Raw genomic sequence first — 19,133 nt, 5'->3', positions numbered from 1 at the left:
AGCGCTCTATGGAAAGTTTTCATAGATATGGGGTGGGCAAACTTCGGCCCGGGGGGCCGCATCCAGCCGTAGCGCTCCTGCCGGGGTGCGGGTTAGGGGGCTTGCTCCGTGCAACTCCCGGAAGCAGTGGCATGTCCCCCCCTCCAGTTCCTACGTGTAGAGACAGCCAGGGGACTCTGCATGCTGCCCCTGCCCCAAGCAGTGCCTCCACAGATCCCATTGGCCAGCAAACGCGGCCAATGGGAGCTGCGGGGGCGGTGCCTGCAAACGAGGCAGCGCGCAGCCTCCGCGTAGGAGCCGGAGGGGGAGACATGCTGCTTCCGGGAGCTTCTTGAGGTAAGCGCCGCCCGGAGCCTGCACCCCCGAACCGCTCCTGTGCCCCAACCCATTGCTCCAGCCCTGATCCTCCTCCCACACCCTGAACACCTCATTTCTGGCCCAACCCCAGAGCCCGCAACCCAGCTGGAGCCCTCACCCATTCCTGCACCACAACCGCCAATTTCATGAGCATTCATGGCACAGCATACTATTTCTATACCCAGATGTGGCCCTTGAGCCAAAAAGTTTGCCGACCCCTGTCATAGATCGTATGTAAATCACACAGAAAACTTCCTGCTCATGAAAATGAGACTCAGAAGATTGTTCAGAGCAAAGCATGGTGCTGGCAGATGGTGATGGCTTCCACGTACAGCACTGTCCATTCACCTCAGCCCTGACCTTCTGCAACCTTACTGTTATTGTCTGAGGGCCTGCTTGAGCAGAAACAGCGGAGCAAGCTGTCACACCAACTGGTGGTAGCTTTGCAGTGTGCATAAATAACTTTACCTAGCTCATGAGGGGTGTGACAATTAATTGGCTGATGGTTGTAAAGCGCCATAGAAGTACTAAGAACTATTTTAAGAGCACTAGAAACATGGGTGAGGATATTAGAAACAATGCAATACAGGGAGGGAAGAGACAGACTACTTGGAACAACTGGAAAGGAAAACCATAGCAAAATGGTGGTGAGCAAAACCTGGGTTGAAATGACAGAGAGGATGAGAATAAGGGCGCTGTTGCATTTCAAAGAAAGAGGGAAAGCAGAGAAAAAGGAGAGGGGGAGAAAAGTAGTAAGAAATAAGGGGAAGGAAAGAAATGGTGTGGAGAGAGAGAATGTGCCAAAAATGGAAGGAAAGGAAAAAAAAGGGGGGCAGCTAAGAAATGAAAGATGGGAAAAGAAACACAACTTTTAAGTTAATTAATATAGTTTATGCTCCTTTATTGCTTTTATTGTACTTCCTACAGAAACCGCCTCTAGCTCTGTAAGCTGGAGATAAAGAAATTGGAGGGGTGTTTTAGGTAACTGTTGCATTGTTATTGTTTTCTGCACTGGTTTCTAAATACACTGCTACCTCAATATAACGCAACCCGCTATAGCACGAATTCGGATATAACGCGGTAAAGCAGTGCTCCGGGGGGAGGGGGGCGCACACTCCGGTGGATCAAAGCAAGTTCGATATAACGCGGTTTCACCTATAACACGGTCAGATTTTTTGGCTCCTGAGGACAGCATTATATTGAGGTAGAGGTGTAGCTGAAGGGGGAAGAAGACCCTAAAAGCCATCGGCAAGTAACTCCCAAGCCTATGGCAGATAGAGAGTTAACAGCTTCGTATCTTCAGTTTATTTGAGAAATTGCTATTGTACTCCATTGCTGGAGCCCGGCAGCTTTGCTAGGGTCCATACAAGGGACAGCATCCCAGAGATCCATCCCTTTTCCCCTCCCCCCATGCACACACGCCCTTTTACATAATGATTTAGTTAATTTGCTAGGTACAAAAAATAATCTTGCTGGCTTCCCCAGCATTCCTACAGCTGGCCCTGTGCATTGTGTTCTGCGCAGAAGAGGCAGGAGTTAGTTATAGGAGCTCAGGAAAGGAAGCCAACAAATTGTTCCCCAAGCCCATGCCAAAATGCTATTGTCAGTTGTGACAGCTCTTGCCCCATACCCACCCATTAAAGTCAATGGGGAACATACACCATAAGGGCAGTCTGTGAGCCCTTTGCCTCATAGCTTTTTTCTCCTCTGCTATTCTTCCCCCAGTCTTCAAACACCATCAGGTATTGCCTCTTTCCCCACTTATTTGGCAAACACTCATAATGCTGCCCTGGATGATACGAACCTCTCTCTAAGAGAAGATAATTTAGCATCTAATGGGCAATGGCCTGATATCTATCTTCTCTAGACATTACACTTGGGTGTCCATATTGTACTAAGAAATCAAGGCGGCACTTTAACATGACTGCTAGCCATGCTTCTCCTTAGCTTGAGCTGCATATGAACATGAGTGTGATGGCTTCCTACTAGTCTCCAGTGAGCCCATTTTACAGCTGGCGGTAGAAAGGGTCAGAGGCTTTCCTATGGCCACCAAGGGAGTGAATGTCAGCGACATGAGTCACTTGCTCTCCTCTCACACCAGTTTTACACTGGAGTAGCTCCCAACTAACTCCGGTGCAAAGGCTATAGCTAAACACCTCATGATCCTTTGTAAATGCTTTGCTTTAAGGCACTCCAGTAAAAAGGGAATCTGACAATGGCTCTCACCATTTTCACAGCAGATTTTTTATTCTTTGCATGAAAAACCAAGTTATATGTGGATATGAGTTTGTTTCAGAAGAGAGGCCGTTTGCACTTTGCTGGCCTTTTGACAAACAAAAATGTACATTTATTAGGCATGTTTGTTTCCTTCCTTTTGTTGGCTGTCACCAAAGTAGTTAATATTTTTTTCTGATTTTGTTTAATACTTTTCAACTGAAATCATATTTTCTCTAAAGCATTTGTAGAAAATTCATTTTCAATTCAGTTTTCACCTGAGCTGCTGGACTATTTTATAACGTGCACTTGTATAATAAACCATACAAGAACAATGTTCTGCATGTTAATGTTTCTTCTCGCATAGACAATGCTTCCTATTGATTGAGTTGTGAACTAATAATAAAATGGTTTCCAATACTTACCCTTTGCAATAGTATGAACATGTGTTCAGCTATAAGAGTCTTCCTTATTCTAGATTATGCAACAAAGTGTCATGCCTGATTTGCATAGCAGCTCACAGATTTCTAGAATGACGTAGGGACTGGCTCATTAAGAGTAGCCACCAGTCAATTAGCTGTAGCATGCCTAGAGAGTTATTCACTACCATACTTTTTCCTGACATTAGCCATGTGCTAGTTAAGTTTTATCACATGCATCCCATGAAGGGTGCCAACTTGACAAACTTGCAGGCTGAAGTTCACTTTGCTCCAGGGATTACAGCAACACTTTGGGATGCAGGTGGCCTTGCTCTGAGTCCCAGCTTTGGCTTGGACTTGCTAGGTGCTCTTAGGCAAGTCACCTAACCTCCCATGCTCAAAGTTTACCCAGCTCTAACAACACTAATTGCAAGTCCTAGTCTACGGTGGTATTGCGAGCCCTCATTAATGTTGGAAGTTGCTTTGAGATTCTCATGTGATAGGCTCTAACTAAGTAGTCATAGCCCCAGAATACAGTAGGTATGGCACAGGGAAATGTATGTGCAAGCCTCCCCACAGGAACCACTTACAGGCTTTGGAGGCTAGTTCAGTCCTCATGCCCATTTATTTCGCTGCTGAGCCTGCCAACAAAGATGCCAGCTGTGGTAATGGGTCTGTCAGGTGGAAACTGAACTAAGACTTGCCCTGGTGCCTTAGATATGAAAGGCTGTATTTTCCATTACTACTTCCCTGCCCCAGGAAGGTCTTGCTAAGCGTATGGCTAATTACAGTATTATTATCCAGGCTTCGCTTGTCAATGTTGCATGCTTTGTTTCATACCCAGTCCTCTGCTGCTACCATAATGAATCCCTGGTCCTATCCTTGTTCCTGCCTATTTCCTTTATTGCACTTGCTTAATCCGCAGGGCTCCCACTCCACTGTCTCCTCTCCAGTTGTAGGTTGAGCAGGGGCATGGAGGGAAGAGGCTGTGCTACCATAAGCCTGGAACCCTGATGATGTAACAGCTGGATTAAAATGCACAGCTGGTGATCAGGCAGCTAGAGTGGTTCCAAAATAGTAAAAGTGCCATGAAGAACAAGAGCATCATGCTACTAACTGATGACGCTGACTCTTGCAAACATTTTGCTGACCCAGACTCTGATGAGCTACTGAAGACTGATTAAGAGGTGGCAAGGTCTTTCCTGAGTCCTTAGGAAATCCAGGCAGTAATAACAATGGCAGCACAGATGGTGGAATGGGAGAAGGCAGTTAAAGAAAACAACTGTGTTTGGTGTCATGCTTCTCATACAAACGCTATTCCAATATGCTTGCCAGTTAAAAATGTCAAGACTGTAAATATTCTGTAGATAAATGATAGAAAAGAATTAACTATAAGAATGAAAGCACTCACTTATAGAGAGGCAGTGTGGTCTAATGGATAGACCACTGTTCTGGAAGTCAGGACCTATGGTTTCCATTTGCAGTTCTTCTACCGACCTGCTGCTTTGGCAAGTCACTTCACCTCTCTGATGCCTCAGTTTTTCCTCCCATCTGCCTTGTGTGCTTAGATTGTAACGTGTCAGGACAATGATCACCTCTAGTTGTACAGTGCTAGCACAATAGGACCCTGAGCTCAGAGGAAGCATCTAGGTGCTGCTAGAATATAAATACTTTTAAGCCCAACTGAACTAGAGATATTCAGTCTGGGGCTGTCAAGCGATTAAAAAAATTAATCGTAATTAATTGCACAATTAAAAAAAAGTGCAATTAACTGAAGTGTTAAACAATAATAGAATGCCATTTATTTAAATATTGTTGTAGCTGGTGTCGCAAAATATTTACGTGCCAGAGGAACTAAAGATTTATATGTCCCTTCATGCTTCAACCACCATGCCAGAGGACATGCGTCCATGCTGATGATGGGGTCTGCTCGATAATGATCCAAAGCAGTGTAGACCGACGTATGTTCATTTTCATCATCTGAGTCAGATGCCACCAGCAAAAGGTTGATTTTCTTTTTTGGTGGTTCAGATGCTGTAATTTCTGCATCAGAGTGTTGCTCTTTTAAGACTTCTGAAAGCTTGCTCCATACCTCATCCCTCTCAGATTTTGGAAGGCACTTCAGATTCTTAAACCTTGGGTCAAGTGCTGTAGCTATCTTTAGAAATCTCACATTGTTATTTTCTTTTCATTTTGTCAAATCTGCTGTGAAAGTGTTCTTAAAATGAACAACATGTGCTGGAGCATCATCCGAGATTGCTATAACATGAAATATATGGCAGAATGTGGTTAAAACAGAACAGGAGTCTTAAAATCCTCCCCCAAGGAGTTCAGTCACAAATGTAATTAGCTCATTATTTTTTAACGAGCATCATCAGCATGGAAGCATGTCCTCTGGAACGATGGCTGAAGCACGAAGAGGCATATGAATCTTTAGCACATCTGGCATGTAAATATCTTGCAACGCCAGCTACAACAGTGCTATGCAAATGCCTGTTCTCACTTTCAGGTGACACTGTAAATAAGAAGTGGGCAGCAATTGGCTGAACAAGAAGTAGGACTGAGTGGACTTGTAGGCTCTAAAGTTTTACATTGTTTTCTTTTTGAATGCAGTTATGTAACAAAAAAAACTACATTTGTAAGTCGCACTTTCACAGTAAAAAGATTGCACTACAGTACTTGTATGAGGTGAATTGAAAAATACTGTTTCTTTTGCTTATAAGTTTTACAGTGCAAATATTTGTAATAAAAATAATATAAAGTGAGCACTGTACACTTTGTATTCTGTGTTGTAATTGAAATCAATATATTTGAAAATTTAGAAAAACATTCAAAACATTTTATAAATTTCAATTGGTATTCTATTTTTAACAATGCGATTAAAACTGCAATTAATCGCAATATATTTTTTTAATTACAATTAATTTTTTGAGTTAATCGCTTGAGTTAACTGCAATTAATTGACAGCCCTAATTCAGTCATATCTTAATATCAAGATATTACCTGAGGCCCCTTTGGGCTGCTTTCTACCACTCATGCCCCCCACTCAGGGTTAGTATCCGGTAGGGAAAGGTGTGGAAGGTAAGCATGGAGCCATCGTGGACAGCATTCCAGCTGACCCTTGGCTGGTGAAGTGGCCTTTATAGAACTGCTCCAGCTGGCATAATTTAGAGCAGCTCAGCAGTGGGAGACATTTTGATTTCTGGAGACCTCAGAATCAGAGGACGAGTCACCTTTCCCCAAACTAGCCCTAAGAGTTAATAGCAAGGGAGACAAAATGGGGGAGGAGGGGAAGGGTGGCCGGGGGGGGTGGTAGATGTGATTTGAAAAGAGAGAGCTGATGAAGCAGCTTGATAGGGGAAGCTATTCCAGACTGCAAGAGTTTCAAAGAAGAAGGCTATTGCACCATCAATGGTGAGATTGCATGGAGGAACAGAGATAAGGCCTGTGCTAATCAACTGGAGACAGCTAGAGAAAGTAACAGACAGAGTGAGTGAGAGAAGGCCTAAAAGCCAAGCTGGAACAAGCCCATGGCAGGCAATTTTTCTCAGTGACATTAAATTAATGAGGCGCCAGTGGACGGGAGTGCAGTGGTACAGCTTTAACGTAGGCACACGAAGAAGAAGTAGGAGTAACACTTCGCACATTCAGGAAGCTGGGAGTAAGAGAGCCAAAAATCAGCAGTTGCCAAAGCCAGAGGAGCTGAGTGCATGGATAAGGGTTTTAACAGAAGTGTGGGGTAGGGTCCGAGGCCTTACAGATGTGGGAAGGGAAGGAGAGTTCATGGTCAGGGATGACCACAGAGTTCTGGTAACAGGAGGCAGCTGGAATGTCAGCGATGAGCAAGGAGATGGAATTAGAGCAGCTAGAACAATAAAGAACTTTGAAATGTTCTGTCAACCTCTAGTGACTAACTGGTTCTATAGTAACATTGTAACATAGTGCTCTTGTTTCCAGAAAGAAGGGGAAGAAGGAAGCAAGCAACTAAACAGCCATGTATAGTCACTATATGATTATATTAGTTAGAGCTCTATTGGGAATGCCTGTTTAATAACACATACACAATTGTTTATGCACAATGTGATTGGTTTGTGTTACCCTCATGGGCACCAAATGACAGAGACAAAACTATCCCCCGTAGTGTGGGTTGAAATGCCTTGTTTTAACAGTCAGAAAAATGGGGCGTCATTGTATGGCATTTAAGCAAGCTGGTTAATGCAAAGAGCTTTCCAAACCATTTAAGCGTTAAAGCAGATGAGAAAGCAGTAGTCTGAGATGCTGGGGGTACAGAAGAGGCTGACGTGTGCTCAGGACTCAGTCTGTATTAGTCTGGCCTGGACGGCACAAGAAATGCCAGGTGTATATATAGATGGATACCAGACATGCAGTAACTGTCAAAACAACAGATCATGGAGGCAACAGCTGATTTCAAGATACTGACTGCCCTATAATAGGTTCAGCCATAAATAACATCCCTGACGGGACTGTAGTATTCTATGAGAATTGTCCAAAACACTCTAGTCAGCACCAAAATCAATGCACAATTTCCTAAGCAAAGTAAGTCTGAGAAGTATTTCCTCTAGTATGAAAGGTAACCTAGCTGACTTACTAGTTTAGGTAACCATCTTTCACCACTCTCTTCTGTGCCTGGGTGCTTGTGGAGTGTCCAGTTTATAACAACTAAACTGATTGAGAAATGTGATTGTATTTATAGAAACCATAGAGCCAAGAGGTGCCCAGATTTCAAACACTCTGTCTCAGGGTGACTCAGAAGGCCTTGGATTCCCCTGCTGTCCAGTGAGGGAATAGTCTTGAAAAGCTGATTAAAATACAAATCAAAAAGTTTCCACAAGATCAGTAAATATCTAGATGCCTTTAATTAGAGACAACTAAAAACAATTCGGCTTTGAACCTCAGTAAGTTAAAGAATTTGATATTCACTTTGTAATGGTTAAGATTTATGCATGACACACTGTTGAGCCCAAACTCTTGTAAAAACAATTGCAGTTTCACAGAACATCTTAGATTGTTCTGAGCTGCTCACATAATTATCCAAGCATAAGGTCATGCACTGCTGCACACCATGTTCTAAGTTCTCCTCTGAGACCTGCCCATTAAAGTGAGTAGGGGTGAACTGGTGTGACCAAGAGGAGAATATGGCTCCGTGACAATAATTTGACCTGGTGCCTGCTGCAGAAAATGCATTCTACTACAGAGTAGCGGCTGACTCTAAATCTGATAAGGGTTTGCTATAGACATTTCATTAGAGTAGCTTGTCTCAATCTGTTTAGCTGGAAATACTAGGTTTAATCAGGTTAGGCAAGCCCATTACTCCAGTATGTAACCTTTGGACTTTGGCTTGAGGCTCCTACTTTCCCTTCTGGGAAGAGCACATTCTTCTTCCTTGTATTATAGCTTTGTTCAGCCCTGGAAAGCGATTGTATCTTCTTGTTTGTGCCTCAGCAGAAATCAATATGGAGAAATTTTAAAGGGAACCATTTTAAATACTGTTTAAATGAATAATAGGAATCAAGACAGGTAAGTGCAAACGAATCGTGGACAGTACATTTCCCATACTGTGTATTTGTATGCCTAGAGTCAACAATTCTGAAATTCTCAAGAATGCATCAGGTTTCCACTTCTTTTAGCTTTCTGGGCCCGCTCTTGATCCCACTGAGTCAATGGGAGTTTTGCCAGGATCTCAAATGAGAGAAGAACTGAGCTGTCTTTAGCCTATCGCCCCTATAGTCTTATGCACATACAAATGAGTTTAAGTGAGTCGAGTTGATGGAAGAGGTGCATGTATTGCTAACCGCTAGGAGTGAAAGCAAAATAAAAGGACTAGTGAGTTACAAAAGTTGCTGGTAACTGATCTGTCCTGTATAAATGAGGATGTTTGCTTACCTTTCACGTTATTCTTCTGTTTTCCTGGTGGCCAGTGAATCCTCTTTGCTACCCTATCATTTCTTGAAGGTTTGCTCCCTTATGCTCTCTGGGTACCTGTCCAGAAAGGAAGGCTGTAGATTCCATTACAAACAGTCACAAAGAAAGCAGCCCCCTTCTAACACTGGGCCAAAACCTTCTTGCCTTTCTTATCCAAGTATTCAATAGGACAGTTGGCATAAGGCAAGCAGGATTCAGCCTGGAACCTTTTGACTTTTCTTCTCAGTCCCCAGTAGCTACAAAGTTTGAGTGAGCTTATATTGAAGAAGCTGTCTCTCAACAGAGGTCCATTTGTTTAGACACGCACATTTGAAAGATTTGGCTCAGTTGTTCAGCTATAAAAGAAATCCCCATTCTTCCTCCTCACATGCTCTTCCCCTTCCTTGCTATGGACTGTTTTAAACAATGGTTTAGACCAAAGGTTCTCAAGCTGCTGTTTGGCTGATATAGCAGTTAATATTAGCCTTCTTAACCTATCCCTCTTTTTTATGGGACCTAGTGTACTGGTGAACATAATACATCATCTTTACCATGATATTCAGAGCATACCCTGATACATGCAGAAAGCTGGCTCCTCCTCCTTATTGCCAGCTGCTTAATGCCTTTAAACATCAGCTAAAATAGATTAACTAGTACTCCCTACTTCAAGTAACTACTGTACCAATATGCATACTATGTCCATGTTTGGCTGTATTGCCTTTCACTGAGTGAGCAGCGTTAAAGTCGCACCATGTTTTTTAAAACCATAATTGCGAACACCATTTTTACTTGGATGATTGCGCCTCTGTATTATAGCTGCCAGTCCAGCAAAGCTTATATTAAGTGGTTTATTGGCTTGAGGTCACAGAGCCTAGCTTTTTCCTAAGCAGTTACCAGCTGACATCCTATGTCACCTAGAACAGCACCTAGAATAATGGAGCCCCAATCCCTAACTGAGGCCTCTAGGTACTCCTATTTTAGTACAAAAATATTAATAATTTTAAAGTACAATTTGTTTATGGGCTTAACACTATTAGACTCGGCAAGCTGTGGAAATGATGTCTGAGCCATAGTGATGCATCTTTGGGATGCAAGATTTAGGATTTTGAGTAGCACAGGTGGCTTTTCATTGCAATTGGCTTGAGAAAATGGCCATTGTGGTCAGCCACAAAAGAGGTTCAAAAGAAAAAAAAAGCAGCAGCATATTCCTGACGTGCAATAGCATAGGTGCCGACTCTGTGGGTGCACCGGAGCTCAGCACCCGCCAGTCACAGCTATTTGGCAGCTAGGGGAGGGATTGGGAGGAGCTCAGAGAGTGGTGGGTGGGGGCCTCGGGAAGGGGGTGAAGTTGGGGGTGAGAAGAGGCAGGGCGAGGGTGGGGGCCTCGGGAAAAGGGGGGCGGAGTGAGGGTGGGAAGAGGCAGAGTGAGGGCAGGGTCTTGGGGGAAGGCGGAATGGGGGTGGGCCTCAGGGCAGAGCACAGGGTGGAGCACCTCCGGGGAAAACTAGAAGTTGGTGCCTGTGTGCAATAGCTTTTTACTGTGCCTCCTAAGTGTACATTGGAAGAGCATCCTCTCTGACTGACAAAGAAATAGGGGTGCCTCATATAATACTGAGACCCTGATCAAAAGTGAGTGTTGCAAAATATTGATCATGTAAGAAACATTCAGTGACTTACTCCGTCATTACATCTTTTTTAACTGTCCCAGGAAAGTAGTTGTCACTGAATCAGCCATTTCTATAGCAGTGAACAGCTCAGGGTGAAATGTGGTCACTGCGCATTGATGCAGCCAGCTATCTACCTAGCCAAAACTAAATTCTCACTCAACAGGCTTTTACAGTTATCCAATAGCATGATCTCTGACTTCCAGAAAATGGCCTTCCCTCACTTTTTCTCCCAGCTGAATACCAGTATTAAGCCCTTGTGTGCAGAATGTAGTGCACTGCAACACCTGCTTAATGTGGTGTGCTTTGTTTCTGTAGGACATTGGGAAATGCAAAACAGTTAATATGAAAACAACATCTATGTCATTGTGCACACTCTTGTTTGTGTCACCAAATGCTCAGTGGACCCTCAGCTGGAAGATGGATTTAAAACACTTACAGCACAGCAGGCTCCCACTTACCTTTGTTACCTGTATAGACGAATGTATCTGATATACTTTACAATTTATAACAAGACATGACAGGGCATGTATTCTGGAGCCATTAATAAATGCCTTAGGCACACTGTGAGGCACACAATCAAAGACCAATGCCTTCACCTGCCAGAGGTGTGTTTTAATTAAGCAATGAGAAACAACCATTGTCTGTGTAATTCGCACCTAGCATTTCCATAGACCTGAGGGCTGAAAGCTCATTAATGTTTTTCATTTCATTTTCCAAGAGACACTGGGCCAGTTTCTGCTGGATGCAGAGTAACGGGAGGGTAGCTGACAGCAGAATTTAGCACGCTATGTTTAAAGGAAAAGTAGGGTGCAAAGTGGCAGTGGCCAACCTCATGTAGTCAGTTTTAAATCAGTATTTGGTTTTATTTATTTAATTTTCCTTCAAGGGGTTGCTGGCTGGGGCTTGGTAATGGACTAGAGAGCTTTTTTCCTCCAGGTCAGCAGTCTTCCGAACATAGCACCTTTTGTGAGTCCTATACTTAAAAACAAGAAATAAAATGGCATTTTGTGTTTTTCTCTCAAGTGCCTTCCTGGCAGGGCTCTTCTCATTAAATAGCTCCCAATTTAGCTTTTTTTAATAGCAACTGAAACTTGAAAGGTACCCAAGCCTAGTGCTGCTGGGCCATGCTGGAAGAGGAAGAACAAAGCAGGGAGGAGAGGGGAGTGGGGAGGAGGTCAAACTATTGTTAGTCATTTAATCAGACACATGTATGAAATTCCCCCAACGGTTCTGCCCAGGCACCTCAGCCCTGACCTGCAGCATCAATGTTTTTCCATCTCGCTGCCTTTCCTGAGCAAATTCAGCTAATTGCACCAAACAAGGTAGTGTTTTTCTGATCTTCAGTCATGCTGCTAGCACTGTCTTTCCTGCCCATTTTAACTTTGCAGGCAGGTCTGGGCACTAGCCATACAATTTGCAGAAGATCCTTTGCTTGTCTTCCAGATAATTTGCATTTCAGGGTATGCCACATCCCTCAAGATAAACAGACACGTGAATGTTACACAGCTCTGTTGTTAACTCAGGCTTTGTGTTCCTATTTTTTGCAAAGTGTTGTGTCACCAGGCCCAAATGGTTTGCAGGAGCTAGTTTTGTGTGTGTAATGATATACAACGTTAATAGATTATTCAGGCTGCAAAGTCAGGAAACATCAGAACTATGGTGTCCTGTGCAAGCTTAATTCGTCCCCTGTTGTGCATATCCATTATAACAATGGTTCTCAACCTTTTTTCATTTGCGGATCCCTAAAACATTTTGAATGGTGGTGCAGACCTCTTTGGAAATCTATTATCTGTATATATAGTTGAATTCTTTTCAGTCTAAGTCTTTCACGAACCTCTTAGACGTAGTCCACAGAACACAGGTTGAGAACCACTGCATTATGATACAACCTTTAATTACATGATCACATTTATTTTTCCACAGGGTCCCTCTGCGTCATTGGCTAAATTGCACGGGCAACCCCAATTCTGGAATTTCCTCACTTTTTAGTGCTTGACCTTGCAACCTTAATGTTCTTTAAATGTACTTCTTTTTATGTAATTTCCTCTTTTCTTAACAAAGCAGACTGAGAAATTCCATCATGTGGCTTCTGATTAACACCCACATGCGTCATAAGTGGAGTTGGAACCTTTAGATGAGCTACATAGCCCTCTGCCACTTGGGCTAATTGGAGTAGCTGACAGCAGTAATAGGTTGTCGTCTCTATGTGCACCAGCACTGGGGTGGGATGGGGTGTAAGATGGGGAGGGGAGGGAGAGATGAGACAAATAATTTACCCATTGGTTTCATGGATATTTGCTGACAGCAGAGGAATGGTGAGAGTCAGGAATCTTGGGCTCCATTCCAGGCTCTGAAGGGGAATGTGCTCTGGTGGGTCCAGACTCCTCTGCCCATTCCTCTTAAGCATGACCCCTTCTGGCTCACCCACTCCAACCTAACCCTGTCTTGTCTCTTCTCCACCCGTCACCTTGTTCCAGTACAATTCTCCTTACTACCCAGTCCCAGAGTCCCCTCATCAAATTTCTTATCCTTGTGCCAGTCTCCTTGCTCAGCCAGTCCTAGTCCCTTGCTCCTGGTTTACTGTCCAAGTCCCAATCTCCTTCTACCTACACCCAGGTTGAGTCACCTTGACCAGCCAGTCACAGTTCCCCCCCTCTGCTCTTTGTCCAATTTGTCTCTTCTTCTCCACTGGCACCCAGTCCTAGTCTTCTTCCTTCGGCTCCTCATCCAGTCTGAATGTCCCCCACAGCCTAGCTCCTGACTCCCCAGTTCCTTGTCCCAGTCTTTTTGCCCAGCCAGTCTCAGTTTCCCTCCTGCATCCTGCACCGCAGTTCCTTGTCAGAACTGTTTCCCCTCCTCTGCTCTCCCCCTCGCTGGTTCTGAGTCCCAATCTCCTTGTCCAGCCAGTCCTACTCTCCCACTCTCCCTCCAGCTCCTTGTCTGAGCTCAGTGTTCCTCCCCTGATCCCCAACCAACTAACTCCTAGTCCCACCCTTCATTTCCTCACTGGCTCCCAGTCCCAATCTCCCGCCTGGATCCCAGCTCCAGTTTCTACCCCATCCATTCCCAGTCTCATCAGACTCCTTGTCCCAATCTACTCCTTTCCCTCCCCCTACTCTGGCTTTTGTCCCCTCTAATTTGAATCAGACGAACTCCACACTAACTGGACCCAGTTGAGGGGGAGGGGTCATTGAGAGCACAGGAGAGACAGGCTGCCTGCTCTTAGTTCTGATGCCCAGCCCCACCCCGTCCCAAAGCATTTGGAAGCAGCCATTACAGGAAAAGTTCGTCCCCGTAGCTCTGGGTTGGAGGAAGCATGCTAAGTCACTCTGGCAATGGAACATGCACAGGATTGGCAGCACTAGGAACTGTGAGGGGCTGGTGCATGCTCAGTGAGGACAATGTGTGGAGATTTTTAACTGCTAAAAATCAAAATCTCTACTGAGCAGGTATGAACTGCAATTTTTCAGCCTTATAACTTAGACAAATGTGAGCAGATTTTCCTGGAGAGGGCAAAAGGCACATCCCTGATATAAAGGCCACCTTCCTGCCAAATTTCAAGACCCTGTGCCAAAGCATGGGGGTGCTAGAGCTGTTCAGAGAAAATGTCTGAAATGTTTACAATGGACAAAACAAAGTATTTTCCCCTATCCTCATTCTCAGAAATGGCTGGGCTGGTTTGACTGAAATTTTCTAAAAATCATTCAACCTGAGGCAGTTGCCTGCCATGTAAAATGTCAGCCTAAATGGTTGAAGTTTGGCAAAGTTATAAGCAACTGAAAACAGGATTTTACAATGGGATGTGTCAGAAAACCTTAATAAAAGATGGTGATATCATCCATGGTTATAATAAACTGTTAGGTATAAGGGCCTGATCCGGCAGTCCTCACCAAGTCTAAGCTCCTAATAAGATTTTTGTGTGAGTACGACTGGATTCCTGTTTGCATACAGTAGATGTGTATGCGGCAGGGGAAGCTGCTCTTCACGTAACATCAGGTGACAGATTATTTCTCTATTATGTCTCTATTTTCCCCTCAATCAGTGGTGCAAGTCAGAGTGTGTTATCTGAATCTGTGGTAGTCTTGTTATATATGAAGAAAACAGAACTCAAAAGATGAAGGATGGGAATGATCGCTCATGAGAAGTGGATTTGGGAAGTTTGCTACAGACAAGGTCTGTTCTGCTATGTGGTTTATTCATACTGAACAGCCACCGCTGTTGGTGGATGGTATAGGACTGCCACTGTATAGCGCCGAGACAGCAGCTGACAACATGACTACAAAACAGAATGCATAGCATTAATTACAATAAGGCTACTCCTTTGTGGCCCAACAGGCTGCATCAAATGTGACAGCAGGGTTTCCACTCTGTGGAGCAGCAGATTGCAAGGCATCCGGTGGTAGCAGGGTTACTCTGTGGCAAAATGTGCTACATTACATAGAGCTGGGTTACTTGCTGCAGTATGGCAAAGCAGATTGCATAGCATTAGCACTGGTGACAACAGGACATTCATTGTGTAGGACAATGGGTCACATAAGAATCTGCGGAAACTTGATTGGTTGGGTCCATCTTAGCATATCCATATCAGAGCGACATATGGCAATTGGTGACATTCCTGTCACAGATGTTGAAAGCCTTTGTTTTGATCTAGTGCCTGGTGAAGATCCAGTTTATCTTTTCCCCTTTTCGTGGGTGAGCAATTTGATTGTGCTAGAACTCTTTCACTTGATTGCATGACTACACTGATTCCTATTGCCAGGAATATTTCTAGCTGTAGTTTCATGTTGCAAAGCGCTCAATCCCTCGCTGTCAAAAAAAAAGTCTTACAAATACTGGTAGTGTCATCACTGAGAAATCTGTTAGGTTCACAAAGGTGGGGAGGTTGTGATCCTGTTTCACCTTCTTATGCACTATGCAGTTGATCAGTTTGGGTTTCTACTTATACTAGCTCAGACTGTAACAACAGCAAAGCTTTTTACAGCATTTTTTAAAAGGTCAAATAATATTTTAAACAATTTCTCACTTAGTTACTGCTATAATTGATTACATTATTTAATTTACCAATAGCCACTTATTTGTCTGTTACTCTCCAGAAATCCACTCAGACTAGCTTTCTTAGCCAATTGCTTATGTTAATTTAAAGTGAATTTTGTGCCTGTGACAGCAGACAATGGAAGGCACATACCTCTGTTTAGCCACAAAACAGATACAAACTGGGCAGGAGCCATACTAGGTCCCTCAGTTCTTTCTCTATAACTTCTGTCCTGGAAGGAACATCTGTAAGGGTGAAAAGATAATTCAGTTCCCCCCTCCCCCCACTCTCTCTTGAGACTGTCCACAGAGGTGCCAAACACTGTTGATTGTAGTGGCAAGTTTTTCAGGGTGACCACCTTGAGGCAGTCTGGCCGCATGACTAGGGCATTGCACTAGGGCCAAAGGTGCTGGAACAATTTGTATAGCGGGGGTGCTGAGAGCCATTGAACCAAACTGTAAACCCTGTATATAATAGAAACCACCTCAAGCCAGGAAGTGCGGCAGCACCCCCAGCACCTCTAGTTTCAGCACCTATGACAAGGACTCAGGAGGCTGGATTCTAGTCCTGGCTGTGCCAGTGGCTTGCTGGGTGGCCTTAGGCAGTTACTTCACCACCACATGCCTGGGTTTCCCTATTTGAAAAATGAAAGTGAGATATCACCCAGATGAGAGCAGTTTAAATGGGGAAGTTTAGCAGCCTGGGTAAGGGAAGCTAGTTTGAGTCTAGGGGTGCAACCATTATGGAGAATTGCTTGTGCTCTTTATTGATGGCAATTTAATGTTTGGCTTGTTTTGTTCATTTTTCTCACATGCTCAGATGGCACGAAGCTGCACGTATAACTGTCACTGAATAACAAGTAATAAATAGTAATAGAAAGTTCCATTTAAAAAAAATGCCATCAATAATTGAAAAGGTCATATTCAAACTGTTTTATATTTGAGCTAGCGATAATGTGGATCTGGCAGGATAATTTCTGAATTCAGTGGGATTGCACAGGGATGATTGAGAGCAGAATTTGATTTTACTGTGGAACAGCATCAGAACTGGTGATTTAGAAAAATAAGTATGACTATGCATGTTTTAATTTGTTTCATGGGGCCAAATTCATACCCGGTGTAACTCCAATGAAGTTACACCATGGTTGCACCTGACTCACTCATGTCAGTGGGGTTATGTGGTGTGTTTCTAAGAGCAAGTGTAGCAAAGTATCTTTCAAACATTTCTATGGTGCTAGGATGACATCTAGTGGAATTTGAAGGTGAATTGACAGGCAGCCAAGACCTGTGTTCAGAGGTCTCTACGCTGCCTTTGCTATCACTGATAGCCTGCCTCAGGTCTGGGCATAAGCTATAGCTGGGGAATTACAGAAGCTTGATCTTATGGCTTAGTTGATAAGTAAAGTGAATGCTGCCCCCAAGATCTTGTTTTCCCCTTTACAAGGATTAGAATGAGATTTCATCCAATAAAATTATCTGATCCAAGGGGTACCCCAATCCTTGGAAAGGGAAAAAGAAGAGTTGTCCCACCTCTAGCGATCTCCCCCTGTGGCAGAAGGAGTTGGTACCTGCCTACCATGGGGGATGGAGAGAACCATTGCTGCTCTGCCATTGCTCAACTGGTCAGAAACATTTGTCAAAGTGTCCTTAATGGAACAACGCCATTTTCATCTAAATTGAAACATTTCCAAAAAAATACATATTTTGATTAAAATTCCCGCAGGAAAACTATTCTAAGCAAAAATAATTTAATGCCAGAAAATGTTTTCTTTGGGAATGGTTGAAATTTTGTTTTGAATTTTATTTGATATTTTTCAGTTTTTATATTTCTACATTTTACAAAATGTCAAACTGTTTCATTACAGCACTGTCACAGGGTGATTGGGCCTTGAAGGGGAAATGGGTCCAGTCCTACCTGTACCATTTAGCTCATCTCCTGAGGTAGAGAAAACAAGCAAAGGCTCATGACAGGCAGGTTAAGACAGAAGCCTGTGGAGAGCCAAAAGAGAGAGCCCGGTTAGGAAGCCCTGGGAATTGGTTCTTGGTAGAGACTCAAAGGAGCCAGGGAGACTCTGAGAGGAGAACAGAGCCTAGAGGGTGGGCTGAAGAGTATTTGAAGGGGGAAGACAGACTGACAGACCCTTAGGACGCAGGGGCTGTGTGGACACCTTGAGACTGGGAGTGGAACATTTTGTGTGTGTTTGTATTGGACTTGGAGACCCCAGAAGGGTTGGACTTCATTTCTTTAAATTACTTAGCCAGAGAGCCACATGACAGCAGCAAGTCATGGCAGCAACCAAACCATGCTGGAAGATCAGAAGATCCAGCCGCAGTGAGGGTAAACTGAGGCAGCAGCTCTGAGTGGTTGTCCCTATGTGTAGGGCACTTCAGGTTCCCTATCAGTGTCCATGTCATTTGTTCATGTGCCCACGCTCTCCGGATGCTCTGCAGTGAGGGAATAAAGGGGCACTGCTGGACTGTCGCCATTTTAGTTCCTTCTTACTGCTTGTGGTCTAGGAAGGAGTTTCAGTGTTCGTGCTGACTTCTTCAGCTTATCTATGTAAATAGTGTAGTAGGAAGAGGGCCTGAAACATAAGCCCATGTACCAAAGGCCTGGTATGAGGCCTGAGGCCTGGGCTAAAGTAGTCAAAACCTTGCTGATATAAAGCAAAGTTAAGTTGCGAGCAAAAGGCAGGTCCTGCTCACAGAATTTGGCAAGCATAGGGCCGCTATTGCAAAAACACATATTCCTAAGAGATGGGAGGCACAAAGCACTCAGGCAAGCACATTCCAGAAAGGTGGTACCAGAACACCCCGATAAACACATTCCCCAAAGATAACAGGAACATGCTGACTCATCTTAAGGATAAGGTCAGGATGACAGCATAATGAATATAGATATTTTGATTGAACCTACAGGTACAAGGCAATGAGTGGCACCCGAAATGTGGGGCCCCCCCCCAAAGCGCAGGGCCCAGGGCGGTTGCCTCATTCCAGCCTACGGATGGGACAGCTCCACATAGCACTGTGGCACACGCTGTAACAATGCCTATCCCAGAATTTCAAAACACTCAGCCTACTACCAATAATAATACAGTTAAGATAATAACTGTAATTGCCCTAATAAAAAAGTGTGTTGCTGTTTGCAGTACCACAAGGGCCAAATCACAATACCAAATTGAAAAAGAATTGTTATGCTTAAATACAAGGTGGTGTTCTACGTAAACATACATAATATACATATATGCCCGTATACACTACAAATTAGGGCTGTCAATTAATCGCAGTTAACTCATGATTAACTAAAAAAAAAAATGAATCACGATTAAAAAAAATGAATCGTGATTAATTGCACTTACAACAATAGAAATACCAATTGAAATTTATTAAATATTTTTGCATGTTTTTCTAAATTTTCAACATTGATTTCAATTACAACACAGAATGCAATGTGTACAGTGCTCACTTGATATTATTTTTATAACAAATATTTTCACTGTAAAAATGATAAAAGAAATCGTAC

The 19,133-nt window shown here is 43.6% G+C and overlaps 1 protein-coding gene across 1 annotated transcript in view; it reads left to right on the top strand.

Annotated features, from left to right (window-relative positions):
* The first annotated feature begins 8,406 nt into the window (after nucleotides 1-8,406).
* Nucleotides 8,407-19,133, top strand: part of LOC117876834 (alpha-1,3-mannosyl-glycoprotein 4-beta-N-acetylglucosaminyltransferase C-like) — a 35,061-nt gene continuing 24,334 nt past the window's right edge. The window contains exon 1 of the mRNA XM_034769281.1: nucleotides 8,407-8,528. The gene's annotated coding sequence lies outside the window, so the exon portion shown is untranslated. The remainder of the gene's footprint in view (nucleotides 8,529-19,133) is intronic.

This window comes from Trachemys scripta, chromosome 4 (assembly GCF_013100865.1).
Source record: "Trachemys scripta elegans isolate TJP31775 chromosome 4, CAS_Tse_1.0, whole genome shotgun sequence".
NCBI lineage: Eukaryota > Metazoa > Chordata > Testudines > Emydidae > Trachemys > Trachemys scripta.
Note: the sequence above shows the minus strand (reverse complement) of the source record. Positions and strands in the feature narration are given on the sequence as shown.